The 15,088-nt window shown below is 46.8% G+C and overlaps 1 pseudogene; it reads left to right on the forward strand.

The window, feature by feature from the left end:
- Positions 1 to 2,443: 2,443 nt before the first annotated feature.
- LOC127038885 (chymotrypsin-like elastase family member 2A) lies at positions 2,444 to 10,685 on the forward strand (annotated as a pseudogene).
- Positions 10,686 to 15,088: the final 4,403 nt, after the last annotated feature.

The raw sequence follows: 15,088 nt of genomic DNA on the forward strand, positions 1-15,088 counted from the left end.
TGTCTGCTCCTGAGCAAGAACAAACTCTGCTATGAACTTCTAAATGGTCATTCAGGGTAAAACAAAACACCCACAAAACAGTTCAAGACCGAGGTTTTGGCTATCTGGATAAATTGGCCAGCAGTAGTTTCCCATGTGGACACACTTCCCCCAGAATAGCTGGTGCACATCTAAATTCACACCCTTACTTATTCCATAATAACGTCACCGCGTAAACAATCCCTTAACACACCAAAAGAAAATGCTGTCTTGTTTCTCGGGAATTAGTTCCTGCAGCGAAGGTGAAGTGTCTTCCTGTTGAATGTAACTTTCCAAATGATTTTATTTCTAACCAAAGTTCAGACGTTTTGGAATAAATCTGTCACACTTTATATTAAGGGTATATTTAGAGTTTTAATAAATGTTAATTGATGTCCAACAACTTAATTAGCTATCATCTATTACTATGGTAATCAGTAACACATACTGCTCATGGCTATAATGTTATCAAATAGTTATTAACTATAAATGAACCCTTAACATAAAGGGTGACTCAGAAGCCAAATCACCTCTCTTAAATACTTAGGAAAAGAGAAGGTTGTCGGACTGGTTTATGTATTTAATGGAACAATTTGTAGAGTTTGGATGACCCTGTTTACAGATTTTCTGAGTTTTCTGGTCTGATCCCTCCCTCCCTTCTTTGCTTTACACCCTGCAGGTTAAGGCAAACAACTAACCTGAAGAGCGGTGGACAACAGACTAACCCTGTGCTGGGGGAAGGGAAGCTATTTTGCTGCTTGAAATAAAGTCGTAATCACGAAATTCCAATGTGATGATGTGCTGAAGGAATCTGTGTTTAATAAATAACTATTTGTTTGCAACACACATGGATAGCCGGTGCCTCGGGGAAACGGAGGGTTTAAGATGGAAGCACATGCCAACGGTTGCAGGAAGTGATGCAATGGAGCATTTTCTTCCAGTAGATAAAACTAAATGTGAATGGAAGTGGAATATGAAGCACAACACAAGAATGAGCGGTGGTGAGGGCTCACCCAGAGCCATCTCCTACAGTGGTTGCAACGAGAAATGTGTGTTGTCACCCTAGTGCCCCCACACTCCTTTCCAACCCCACATTCCCGTACTAGGCTCCAGATGCCAACTCCCCCTTCTCCTCACACTTAAGCATGGGGGAACTACAAAAACTATAAATCCCAAGAACCTGGCAATGCTCTTGATGGAAACCCAAAATACACAATGCAGGGCTCCCAGCAGTTCCCCATCCAGTGATTTGATGCCGTTACTCGTTGTGTTATGCTCGCCCATTGGAAGTGATCCTGGAGCAGCTGCTGGCTGACAAACATGCTATATAGAGCAGGGAACCACCTGAAAGCCACTTTGAAATATCAGGGGGGCTTTCAAAGACTGAGGATAATTTCTGATGATACATTTTAACCTTTTTAAGGGGATTGGAGCCCATGGTGCTTATCTCTTCCCAGCAGCCCACAAATCTCATACCAATAGGAGTTCCATGCACAGCTGCAGAGGGGAAAGAGAAGCCAGTGTTCATTTTTCTACCACTATAATATTTAACCCACTTGGAAAGAGTTAGTGAAAGACCATAAATTCACCCTCTCTGCCTTGAGCTTTCAGAGCCGGGAACTATCCAATAGAAACTGCCTGGAAGGACTGAGGACTACCTACATCCCCATTGCTTTTAGTCAAATGATCTTAACAAAGACCGAAAGGAGCAAAACCGATGCCAGACAATTGGTCAATTCAGTCCTGCACACGTGAGCAAGAATCAGGAAGAGCTATGGCCTGGGGAACGTTCTTACTCAAAGCCAGCTGGATGAAAGGTGCCATATTTGTAAGCAGGGTCTGAATGAATGCTCCCTGGCAGCGAGCTTGGAGAGGGAGAGACTTTGGGTGTGTTTATATAAATAGTTTGCTCCTGCCTTCCTTAGATATTCAGCAGACACAGCGGTATCAAAGTGATCAACTTTGGCTGGTGTTAGGGTACAAATCACCTTAGTACTGAATGCAGGGGTAGTGAAATATGGTGACCAATATTATAATACTTGTAGGAATATAGGGAGGCAGGACTATGCTGAACCTGTCCCAAATGAGGGGGGTCACATGCCTTTGAAAGAACCTCGTTAAGCCAAGGGCTCAAATTCCACAGCCCTATGAAAGAAAAGCAGAGGAGGGGAGCAAGTGTTCCAGCCAGAGAGTTGAAAACCTTTTCCAGGGGTTCTTTCTAGACTGGTTTAACCTGTTCTTCCCTATTCTTCAAAGACTAGAGCTAAATAAGTTTTATTGAGAGTCTCTTTGTTATTTTAAAAACTCAACCAGTGCTTAAAATCAGCTGTGATAGGACTGTATTCTGCCCAGAACTGAAAATCACTAAATCACTGACTGGGAGAGGTCACAGCAGAGCGGGGAGGTGGTGAGCAGTGAAGGGAGCATGGTGGAATTTACCCCCACCACATACTCATGGCAGGAGGAGAATTCGTGCAGGTACAACTCTGAACTGTAGGTCTGCACTGATCAGGGACAATGACTGTGAGTGGGGGATTGGCAGGGTGTGGGATGCACACTATAGGGAGTTTGGTGTTGGACTCAACAACCTGGAGCAAAGGACACTGCCCAGTGTACTCTGGGGAGGGTCTCTCACTCATGCTTTTATGTTTATGAACACGGCTTGTGTTGCTTTCTCAAATTAATGCTAGGTTACTTTTCTTAAAGAAACTCTTTCTGTCTCAAGTGTCTAAGTGGTAGCCATGTTGGTCTGTATCCACAAAAACAATGAGGAGTCCAGAGGCACCTTAAAGACTAACAGATTTATTTGGGCATAAGCTTTCATGGTTAAAAAACCCACTTCTTCAGATGCATGGAGTGAAGAGGAATTGGTTTAGGTTCCCCTTTTGCAAAGCAATGTGGTGTGTGCATCAACTGCCAACTGTAAACCAGTATGCTCACAAAGGTGGGAGACGTGGGCCGGGGAGCACTTGAGCAACTGCGGTGTCTTTGTGGAGTCAGCAGTGGTGGGGGCCTAGGGCAGCTGGACTGTGACTTCCCAGTCCCATGATGGGGAAACGGACAGAGAGCCTGTGCCAAAGGACCATGCCAGAGAGGCCAAAAAAAAAAAGAGACAGCGCTGGAGTCTACTCAGACCAAGGAAAACCTAAACCTCACACAGCACAGTGTGGTGGGACCCATATGCATATGCAGCAGCCTGGTGAGTTTCCAGCAGGAAGAGCTTTACCAGGGCTGTGAAAAAGTTCTGACATATGATTTCTAGCTTCCCTATTACTTTGGGGCTTAAGGAGAAGGTCTGTGTGTGTGTGTGTGTGAGGGGAGTGGTGAACTGTCTTTGGGGATTTATATTTTTGGGGCTGGGGGGCTCTAATTATTGCTCCCAAGGGTCCACTGGTCTCCCCATATCATACCCTGAAAAAAGGCCACTTGGGCAAGGGTCTAATAATATTCCGATGCCCTTCCCGTCAATGATGCCCCCCCCCGCACGCTATTGCCCCTTTGGCCACATGCCCAAATGTCCTGCCTCACCCCTGCCCCAACCTTACCTAACCCTGAAACCCAGGCCCTGGTGGCTTTGCTCTGAGCTCTATCCTTCCATTGCAACACCAGAGGCTCCTGAAGGACCTTGTGGACTAGGAGTTCCCCCATGAATTGCTGGAAGGAGATTTACACCCTCAAAATTCAGATAATTTTCCCTTCCATTCACATATTTGCGACCAGGACTCAAGATAGTGGGAGAGCGAACAGCTGCAACAAACAAGGGCTCACGCAGCACTCCCCACACAAGGCAGAGCGGAAGCCTGCATCTCAAGGTCCAGCTTTTTTTAACCTTTGCACACACAGGAAAATGTCCCATGGTTGCAAAACCTTCCCACTGGCAACTGAGCCACATGCCCCCTCCCCCCAGGCTGTATCGCTCAGAGATAAGCGCTTCAGCCATATAAGAGGGCTCAGCAGAGGTGCTGCTCCTTACACAGCCACACGGCACTACGATTGGTCTCCTGTTCGCTACCTTGACGCTGGCTGCTAGGGGTAGGTATCCCGCCTAGACGTAGGTTGTCGTCTGTTTTATTAACCACAGATTTCTAGCTTGAGCTTGTGGTTCTGATGCTGACCAGCAGCCTGGAGATGCTCAGATATCAGAGTGATGGGCACAATGTAAGGGTCAGAAAAGACTATGGCTTAGAAACATCTATAGTGATAGAAAGGACGCCAGGTTGGGCCCCTGACACTGAAGAAGAGCAGTTCAACCATCAGAGGGGTAGCCGTGTTAGTCTGGATCTGTAAAAGCAGCAAAGAATCCTGTGGCACCTTATAGACTAACAGACGTTTTGGAGCATGAGCTTTCGTGGGTGAATACCCACTTCCTCAGATCCTTCCCCCAGTTCAACCATGTGTAACACAAAGATCAGGTTAGTTTTGATTGGTGGCTTGATCTGTTCTGATTTCTAAAGCAGACCCTATCTTGTGTCCCTCGCATCCCTCAGTTGTGGGAATCCCGCCTACCTGCCTCTCTTGACCAGAGTGATTGGAGGAGAAGATGTGAGACCATTCAGCTGGCCCTGGCAGGTTAGTGATTCTGGGTTTCCTTAGTCCAGCCCAGGATACCTTGAGCCGTGTTGCCTTCCCATTATGTTGGGCCTTGTTTTGCTCAACCTACACTCACATTGATGGCATTTCCCTGTCTGTTATGCAATAACTTTTGAACACAGTATCCGATCAATTCCAACTTCCAGGGAATGTTCTAGGTGTCAGTGGTCAAAGCCCTACGGAGTTTAGTGAAAATCAGAAAACGAGAAGGCAGAAAGGTTGAGGACACCTGGAGCCCCCTGCATCTGGTTAGCTGAACCAGCAGCTTTAGCTGGGTCTATAATAATAGCCATATATCAAAGTAGTGGTTGATGGCAGCCACTGACCCCGTCTAGTGTTACAATACACCCCAGATCACAGCCCTGCCCATCATTCCGGCGGAGCGGAAGATTTTGACCGTCTGAAGGACTTTGCTCCTTCATGGAAAGAAAGGAAATAATTTAGCAAATTATACAAGTGGAACTGTTTACACATGTTCCTGATGTCAGGGGGATGGGAGGGCAGCATCCAAGTCGCTTAGGGGGTAGAATGGGAAATGCAACTTAAGGACCCCTGGTGCGTGCGGAGAGCTCAGCCTACAGAGGCAACAAAGTGGGAGACCGTGTAGGTGAATCATGGCTGTATTCTGAATGGGACACACTACAAGGACAACTGGCCTTGTGCTTAAAATGCAGGAAGGGATGTGAGTACTGCGTTCTAGACCCAGCTCTGCCGCAGACTCATTGCCTGCCCTTAAGCAAGTCACTTAGGACTCAAGCCAGCTCCCATTGAAATCAGAGAGGGAGGAGGAACTCTGCCTGGCTTCAATGGGTGAGGGAACTGGCTCTCTTTGCACCCAGGGCCATGTGGTGAGCGCTTTGATAAGCTTGTCACTACACAGCAAACAACGAGCATGCTGGGAAATGACACTGACATGCTATTTTGGGACATGGTACCTCAGTTTCTGATCCTCCTCCCAAGGGCGTGTGTCAGGATTCATTTGCCAATGCTGGAGCTCCTCGTGCAGCAGGTGCTAAAGACGCGTTACCAATTAATGACGACTGTTAACCGCCTGGCTGTGCAGCGTTACTGTGTTCTTTTAAGGAACTAACGGGGGAGTAAAGTGATTCCCGTCTACAGCTGATAGGTCAGCTAAGTGTCAAAGCATGCTGGGACCCATCAGGATGGAAGCTCCAGAGGGACAAGAGATCGCTGTCATTACATTTTGCTGGGTCTGCAGAGCCATGCTCAGCAAGTAACCGGGGTCTCTAAATAGGGACTATTTAACTCCTAGAATACATTGAAAAAGTAGCACCTGTGTAGCTCTTCACCTGTTCAAAGGTTAAGAAATGACACCCCTGTAAAGTTGATACAATCCCCATGGCATATCTTGGCAAACGGTGGCAGAGAAGCTAAGCAACCCACCTATGGTCACACAATGAGTCAAAGGCAAAACAGAAGTGACAACTTGGGAATTCCCCGGATTCCTATTTCCCTCGATTTCATTTCCATGATCAGGTCACTAGTCCACTAATCCAGTGAAATATTTAAAAAACAAAAACCCCAAACCACCTACAAGGACCTATTTCTACACAGAGTGACACAGAGGTGTTTCATGAACCCATTTCTTCTGCAGCAAATACAACCCTCCGTTTGGCCCATGCTTAGTAAATAGCTTTGGGAAAGCAATGCCGAAATGAAACTTTGGAAAAAAGCCTTTTCACAAGCAAGTGATCTGGATCTGGAGCACTTGGGTGCTCAGCTTTTCACCTTCCCAACTGAAGGAGAGATCGATCCGTGAGTAGCATTCTTACCGTATCGTTCCTAGGTGTCCCTGCAATACAGTTCCAGTGGTAACTGGTATCACACCTGTGGGGGAACCCTCATTGCACCCAACTGGGTCCTGACAGCTGCTCACTGCATCAGGTACGTTAGCTGCAGAATCCAGGTGTGTGACTGCGCAGCAAGCAAATAGCTACATATCTGAGCAGCTCTCCCTATTCCTTTTCCTCCGCAGCTCTTCTCGGACCTTTCGAGTGCTTCTTGGCAAATACAACCTAATGATTAATGAAGAAGGTTCGATTGCAATCAGTCCAGAAAGAATCATTGTCCATCAACGCTGGAATCCAAACAATGCCGCAGACAGGTAAGTTGATAGCAGCTATTTTTATGAACTATGAGAGATAGGGCCCCAAACCAAACTACCCTGCACCGTGGGCAGCTTCAAATCTGGAGCCAGTTGTTACAGCATAGGCCAGAGGTCCCCAAACTGTGGGTGGAGAAATGTTCTGGGAGGCACAGGTGGGGCCTGGGCCAGCCCCCCATGAGGGGTGGGGAGTGACCAACATCCAGCTCTGCTCCTGGGCCCAACCCCAGCTGTTGGCCACACGCCCAGGGCCCCACTCCCAGCCCCACACCTGGGGCCCCAGGAGTAGTCCTAGGCCCCCAGATGAGGTTCTGCTCCCAGCCCTACCTCTGCTGTGGCCCCCAGCCTTGGCCCCGTTACCCCTGTCTGCATCCGCCCCTACCCAGAGCCATTGCCCTGATTCCCGCCTGGGAGGGGAGGGGTGCGTACTGGAGTAATGGGGGCGTGCGAGGTAAAAAGTTTGGGGACACCAGCATAGGCTCATACTGATGATTCCAAAATACTGGGAGGCTGGATGTGGGGAATGATGAACCCTTCCCCCAGTTCAAACCCTTGTCACATTATGGAGGATGGGCGTACCTGGCTCAGCGAGCAGACACCCTTCACCCCTAAAGGGACAGAGGCCAGTGCAGAAGCCACCTCCCCAATAATGAAGTGATGCCTTCAGCCGCCACTATCTCAGAAACTTTCAGACACATTCACCTGAGATGCTGATCACTTGTGGCTGTTAAAGAGTCCACTGCAGGTTTTGTAAGAGTACAGGTGAATTAACCCCAGTGTCCCTAGCCAAATTCCAGCTATTGCAACTGAATTCTATTCAATGGCTGCATGGCAGAGACGTGGACTGCTTAACAGCTGCCTTGCTCAACCCAACAGCGTCTCCTGCATCTTAGCAGTGGGTGAAGAGAGCTCTCACCAGATAGATGTGTCGAGAGGTTCATTTAATACATTCATTTAATATATGTAAAGTCCTTTGAAATCCTCAGATGAAAGGTGCTACTAGAAGTGCAAAGTATTATTAGTAACTTGGATTGATGCCATGTTGCTGAAGGACTCCTTGGTTCTGCTGAAGTCCTGGTGCATTAGATCTGCTAATCAGCTCAGCTTCCAACTTTCTGCGAGTTGTGTCCCCAAGTATGTGGCCAAGCCCAGCTTCCCCAGGCAGTAAAACCAGAACTAGGAAGTAAGTATGGACATACTGCATCAGACCAATGGTCCATCTAGTCTAGTATCTTGTCGTCGTACAGTGGCCAAAACCTGCCTGAGAAGGAAGCCTTTGGCTCAAAGGCAATTTCCTGAGAGTCTCTGAGCAGAAGGATGAGTCAGTAACAGCATGGGCAGGTCTGTAGGGAAATACCCACCCACCACAGGGAACTGAACAGAAATGAGTGCTTTAAATCCAGGAACCTGGATGAGTCTGAAGCTCCAGGAGCCCCTCTATATATTCTCCAGAAGCTCTCACAGTCACACGCTGTGTTTACCCCAAAGCGAATAGACAGAGGGGTCTATAAATGCTGCGTATTAATGAGTCTGTTTTCTTCCACTCTCCCTTTGTCCATGCTCCCTCCTCCACCCCGGCTTGTGCACACATGAACACAGCAACGACATCGCTTTGATCAAACTCTCCCAGAGCGTTGCCCTGAGCAATCAAATCCAGCTGGCCTGCCTCCCCCCCGGCAAACAGTCTCCTGGCCTCTGGCGTGGTCTGCTACGCAACAGGATGGGGAAGGCCGCAGAGTAAGTGTTAATACAGTTCAGTGGGAACACTTAGTCCGTCTGTGTTAGCATCTCCTTAAGGATTGACTGGAATAAGGTTATTTTTTCCGGTGCCCCTTAGCCCTCAATTCAAAGAGAGATCTGACCAGACTCTGGCTCCACTCCTGCAGCAGAGATGTTCTTGCATTTTCCTTGCAAAATATTTAGCTTTTGTTAGGATCCCAGCTGAGGCCTCGAGTTGCAATTGTAACCCAAGTCAGAGCGGTCTGAAGGCTGCTGGGGCTGTTAGTGCTCATGGAAGAGTTGAAAAGCCGCTTTAAAGAAGTGAATGTTAGTGATGGACAGCCAGCCTGGAACAGGGAGGTTCCCATGCAGAGAACGGGTACAATGCAGGCAACAGCCTTGTGCTTCAATCCTGACCAGGATGCATCACCTAGAGAAGTGAGAGCAGAGGGCAGGGATCCTGGCCTATTCCTTCCTTGGCCTGTTTGCCCATGCTACCACTAGTAGGGTGTTCATATGTGAAGATTAAGGTGCTAGGCCACCAGCTGATTTCCCATGTGATATTGACAGAGAGCCATTGTTAAAATGGATGAGGATTATCCAGCTAGTTCAGACACTTTTCTGAAGGAGGGATGTACTTAGGACTGGATTCTGCAAGACCTCTGTGCTGGGAATCCCTGTTGACTCTTGTACCTGGACATGTTATTTTGCTGTTTCTTGACTGCCAGGAGCTAATACTACTCCCTTTTTTCTGTTCCCTCCAGCAAACGGTACTCTCTCAGGTAAACTGCAGCAATGGCGATTGGTCGTCGTGGATTACGCCACCTGTTCCCTGCCTAGCTGGTGGGGTAGTTCAGAAAAAACAACCATGATCTGTGCATGCGGCGACTGGGTGATCTCCAGCTGCAACATGAGTCCTGAGAATTTGGCAATTATGGACGTGGCTTTAGAGAGTTTTGCATTATGGGAAGGGACTCTGAAGATGGGGCAGGGTACTAGGATCTACCCATTTTAGATAGGCTTTGAGACCCCTTCGTAGAGGTTGATAGCAATTAACGTGTTGAAGGAGTATTTAATAAACACATTTCTATACCCTTGCCTGCAAGAGGGATCCACCCCAAACCCTTGGATCCAAACTCCCCCTGCATGTTGGACCTGAACATGGCAGCTGGGAGCCATCTCATAAGACAGAACCTATATTCCTTTCATTCACACTCCTGCCTTTCTCCCATGTCCCATCTCCAATTATACGAGACCCATGACAGTGACTTCTCTACTCATGCACCATAGAAAGACATGAATTTTTCCAAACTGGTGTTCCATGATTGTGCCTCTCCTTCCTTGCAGTGGGACAGTGGTAGCCCACTGAACTGCAGAGGTGCTGATGGCACGTGGGAAGTGCATGGCATAGCCAGCTTCAGGTCCATGCTAAGCTGTAATTATTACCAGAAACCCTTCATCTTCACTCGGGTCTCCGCTTTCAATGACTGGATTGCTATGGTAAGGATCTAGAGTCTGCTCCTGAGCAAGAACAATCTCTGCTGTGAACTTCTAAATGGTCATTCAGGGTAAAACCGGACAAAACACCTGCAAAACAAGACTGAGGGTTTGTCTATATGGGTATATTGGCCAGCAGGAACTTCCCATGTGGACCCACACACCCCAGAATAGCTAGTGCACTTTAAATTCACCCCCTAATTTATTCCATAATAATTTGACCGCGTAAACAATCCTTTAATACAACAAGAGAGAATATTGTCTTGTTTCTAGAGCATTAGTTCCTGCAGTGAAGGTGAAGTGTCTTCCTGTTGAAGGAAACTAGCCAAATGATCTTCATTTCTAACCAAAGTTCAGACATTTTGGAATAAATCTGTCACACTTTATATTAAGGGTATATATAGAGAGTTTTAATAAATGTTAATTGATGTCCAACAACTTGATTAGCTATCACTGATTATCATAGTAATAGATATCACATACTGCTCATGGCTATAATGTTATCAAATGTTTATTAACTATAAACGAACCCTTAACATAAAGGGTGACTCAGAAGCCAAATCATCTCTCTTAAATACTTAGGAAAAGAGAAGGTTGTCAGACTGGTTTATGTATTTAAAGGGACAAGCTGTAGAGTTTGGATGACCCTGTTTACAGATTTTCATAGTTTTCTGGTCTGATTCCCCCTCTCCCCCCCGCTTTGCTTTACACACTGCAGGTTAAGCCAAACAACTAACCTGAAGAGCGGTGGACAACAGACTAACCCTGTGCTGGGGGAAGGGAAGCTCTTTTGCTGCTTGAAATAAAGTCGTTATCATAAAATTCCAATCTGATGATGTGCTGAAGGAATCTGTGTATAATAAATAACCAGCAGTTGTTTGCAACACACACGGATAGCCTGTGCCTCGGGGAAAGGGAGGGTTTAGGATGGAAGCACATGACAACGGTTGCAGGAAGTGATGCAATGGAGCATTTTCTTCCATTAGATAAAACCCAACGTGAATGGAAGTGGAATATGAAGCACAACGCAAGAATGGTGGGGGGGGCGCACCCAGAGCCATCTCCTTCCACAGTAGTTGACACGAGAAATGGGTGTTATCACCCTAGTGTCCCCACACTCCCTTTTAACCCCACATTCCCATACTAGGCTCCAGCTGCCAACTCTCCCTTTGCCTCACACTTAAGCACAGGGGTTATAAATCACCTTAGTACTGAATGCAGGGGTAGTGAAATATGGATACCAATGTTTTAACTTGGAACCATTTAAATCCTACTTTTTATACTTAATAAAATCACTTTTGCTTATTAATGAACACAGAGTAAGTAATTAATACCCTGTGGGGACCAAACAGCTGTGCATATCTCTCTATCAGTGTTATAGAGGGTGAACAATTCATGAGTTTACCCTGTATAAGCTTTATACAGAGTAAAATGGATTTATTTGGGGCTTAGATGCCATTGGGAGCTGAGTGTCTGGGTGCTAGAGACAGGAGCACTTGCTAAGCCGTTTTCAGTTAAGTCTGCAGCTTTGGGGGCATGGGTCAGACCCCGCATCTGTGTTGCAGCAGATTAGATTATCTGGCTCAACAAGACAGGGTTCTGGAGAGAAAACAGGCTCAGCGGTAGTTTCAGCGCATCAGGTGACAGTCCCAAGAGGGTCTCTGTGACCAAACCCATCACAAGAGCCATTTACAGTTCATTGATTTTGAAGCACCCTTAATGGCTTCCATTAAATATCTTTACATCAGTAGCACAAGTTTATATCTTATTATCCTAACTCCAGACATAGAAATAACACATGCAAACAAATAGGATGGACACACTCAATAGATTATAAGTTTGGTAATGATACTTTACAAGAGACCTTTTGCATAAAGGATATTCCAGTTACATCATATTCAGATTCATAAGCCTATTTTCATAACGCATATGGAGTGCAACATCACAGTGGGACTGTGTTTCTGCCCAGGGCTGGCAATCACTGAGAGCTGAAATCACTTGTGGTAGGACCATATTCTGCCCAGAGCTGAGAATCACTAAGCGACTGACTGGCAGAGGTCACAGCAGAGAGGTGAAGTGGTGAGCAGTGGAGGGAGCATAGTGGCTTTTACCCCCCTACTCTCTCACTCATGGTGGGAGGAGAATTCATGCTAGTGCACCTTTGAACTCTAGGTCTGCACTGACCAGGGACAGTGACTGTGAGTGGGGAGTTAAGGGTAGGGGGAGGACACACTATAGGAACTTTGGTGTTGGACTCAAGAACCTGAAACAAAGGACACTACCTAGCGTACTCTGGGGAGGGTGTCTTGCTCATGCTTTTATGTTTACGAATACTGCTTGTGTTGTTTTCTCAGATTAATGCTAGGTTACTTTTACTAAAGAAACTCTTTCTACCTCATACTCTGTGCTTGCGAGAGGGGAAGAATTGCCTCTTAGAGGTGCCCATGAAATTTTCCCAGGTTACTGGTTGGGGGCTCAAGCCGGTTCTGCTTATATTGTTGAAAAGGAATCCCCTAAATATTGAACCCAGCCTTTCTTGCTGCCCACTCCAACTGGCAGAAGGGTTACATTTTTATTTGTTTTCAATTATGATTAATAATAGTTCTGTAAGTAAAGTGTGGAAAATTGGAGAATCTATGTACAACATATGAATTCTGGATGAATTTATGAAATTGCTGTATCACTGAACGCCTCCATGGATGTGGGAATCTATGCTATCAGGCCTGGTAGCATGTCTCTCCCAATCCAGGGACAATAGCGAGTCATTAAAATGAATTACTCCCATTCATATTGGAGCTCCTGAGGAAAATGGGAGGCTGAAGTCTAGGGAAACCAGTTTGACACAGTATGTCTGCAGGGAAGAGGCTTGGAGTGAGAACAAAGAGGAAGTGTTCTACCCTTAGGAACCCTAACCCTAGGGCGGGAAGCCCTCCCCATAGGAACCCTAATGCTAGCTCCAAGTGCCCTACCCTTAGGAATCCTAATCCAAGGACAGGAAGCCCTACCCATAGGAGCCCTAACCCTAGCTCCAGGTGTCCTACCCTTAGGAACCCTAACCCTAGGATAGGAAGTCCTACCTAAAGGAACCCTAACCCTAGCTCCAAGTGCACTAACCCTAGGAACCCTAACCCTAGCTCCAACTGCCCTACCCTTAGGAACCCTAACCCTATGGCAGAAAGCCCTACCCATAGGAACCTAATCCTAGCTACAAGTGCCCGACCAATAGGAATCCTAATCCTAGCTCCAAGTGCCCTACCCATAGGAAACCTAACCCTAGGGTGGGGCGCCCTACCCATAGGAAATCTAACCCTAGCTCAAAGTGCCCTGCCCTTAGGAACACTAAGTCTAGTATGGGAAGCCATACCCTAGGAACCCTAACTCTAGCTCCAAGTGCCCTACCCACAGGAAACGTAACCCTAGCTTAAAGTGACCTACCCATAGGAACCCTAATGCTAGGGCAGGAAGCCCTACCCATAGGAATCGGAACCCTAAGGCAGGAAGCCCTACCCATAGGAAACCTAACCCTAGCTCCAAGTGCTCTACCCATAGGAACCCTATCCATAGCTCCAAGTGCCCTACTCATAGGAACCTTAACCCTAGGGGAGGAAGCCCTACCGATAAGACCCCTAACTCTAGCTCCAAGTCCCCTATCCATAGGAACCCCAACCCTAAGGCAGGAAGCCCGACCCATAGGAAACCTAACCCTAGCTCCAAGTGCTCTACCCATAGGAACCGTAACCCTAGGGCAGGAAGCCCTACCGATAAGACCCCTAACTCTAGCTCCAAGTCCCCTATCCATAGGAACCCCAACCCTAGGGCAGGAAGCCCGACCCATAGGAACTCTAACCCTAGCTACAACTGCCCTACCCATAGGAACCCTATCCCTAATTAAAAATGTGTTACCCATAGGAACCTTAACCATAGCTCCAAGTGCCCTACTCATAGGAACTCTAACCTTAGGGTGGGAAGCCATACCCATAGGAACCATAACCCTAGGTAGGAGTGCCCTAGCCATAGGAACCCTAACCCAAGCTCCAAGTGCTCTACCCATAGGAACCCTAACCCTAGCTCCAAGTGCCCTACCCATAGGAACCCTAACCCTAGGGCAGGAAGCCCTACCCATAGGAACTCTAACCTTAGCTATAACTGCCCTACCCATAGGAACCCTAACCCTAGTTCGAAATGCGTTACCTATAGGAACCTTAACCATAGCTCCAAGTGCCCTACTCATAGGAACCTTAACCATAGCTCCAAGTGCCCTACCCATAGGAACCCTAACCCTAGCTCCAAGGAGTTTGACAAACTCCATGCATTGAAGGAGATGCTAAGGTTTGCAGGAGAGAGGTCCTGGACACCTTAAAGAACTCTGATGTAAGCCCAGAGAATGCTCCAGTGTGATGAGGACATAGAAGAGGGGAAACAAGTGCAGGTGTGGTTATTTTTGTGCCTGGTGTGACATTGCACTCTCTCTGATTTTATTAAAGTATGCTGATGAGTGTGAATGTAACGTAACTAAAATATGCTTCATGCAAAAGGTCTCTTGCAAAATATCATTACAAAGCTTATAATCTACCGAGTGTGGTCATCTTATTTGTATAAATGTATCACTCTTGTATCTGGAAATTGAAATATGAAATATAACTCTGAGGACCTATTGTAATTATGCAAAGTGTGGGCCATTAATCATGGTTTGGAATCTTGATGGCTCCCATTATCCAGGACAATTGACTGTAGTTGGCTCTGTTTTACTTGTAAGTCTTCCTGTATATGTGTGTGCTGGCAAGTCGGTAATGAAGTCTTACAGTGACATGTGATCATGTCACCTGAACTGGAATCCATCTCTAACCTGGTGCTTTTCCATTTAGAAGGAGGGGGTGGGAACCCAGAGAGGGACAAAGGATTTCTGCCTTATGCAAAAGATATATAAGTGGGTGGAACAGAACAAAAGAGGCTGCAATCATGAGAAATCCCCTAGCTACCACCTGAGCAGGAACAAGAACTGTACCAAGGGAAAGGATTGTGCCCAAACTAGGAAGGTCTCCAGCCTGTGATAGAAGCTTACTGAAACATCTCTGAGGGTGAGTTTTTATCTGTGTTCAGTTTTCTTACTGTATTAGGTTTAGAGTTGTGTGTCTTATT

This window comes from Gopherus flavomarginatus, chromosome 21 (genome assembly GCF_025201925.1).
Source record: "Gopherus flavomarginatus isolate rGopFla2 chromosome 21, rGopFla2.mat.asm, whole genome shotgun sequence".
Classification (NCBI taxonomy): Eukaryota; Metazoa; Chordata; order Testudines; family Testudinidae; genus Gopherus; species Gopherus flavomarginatus.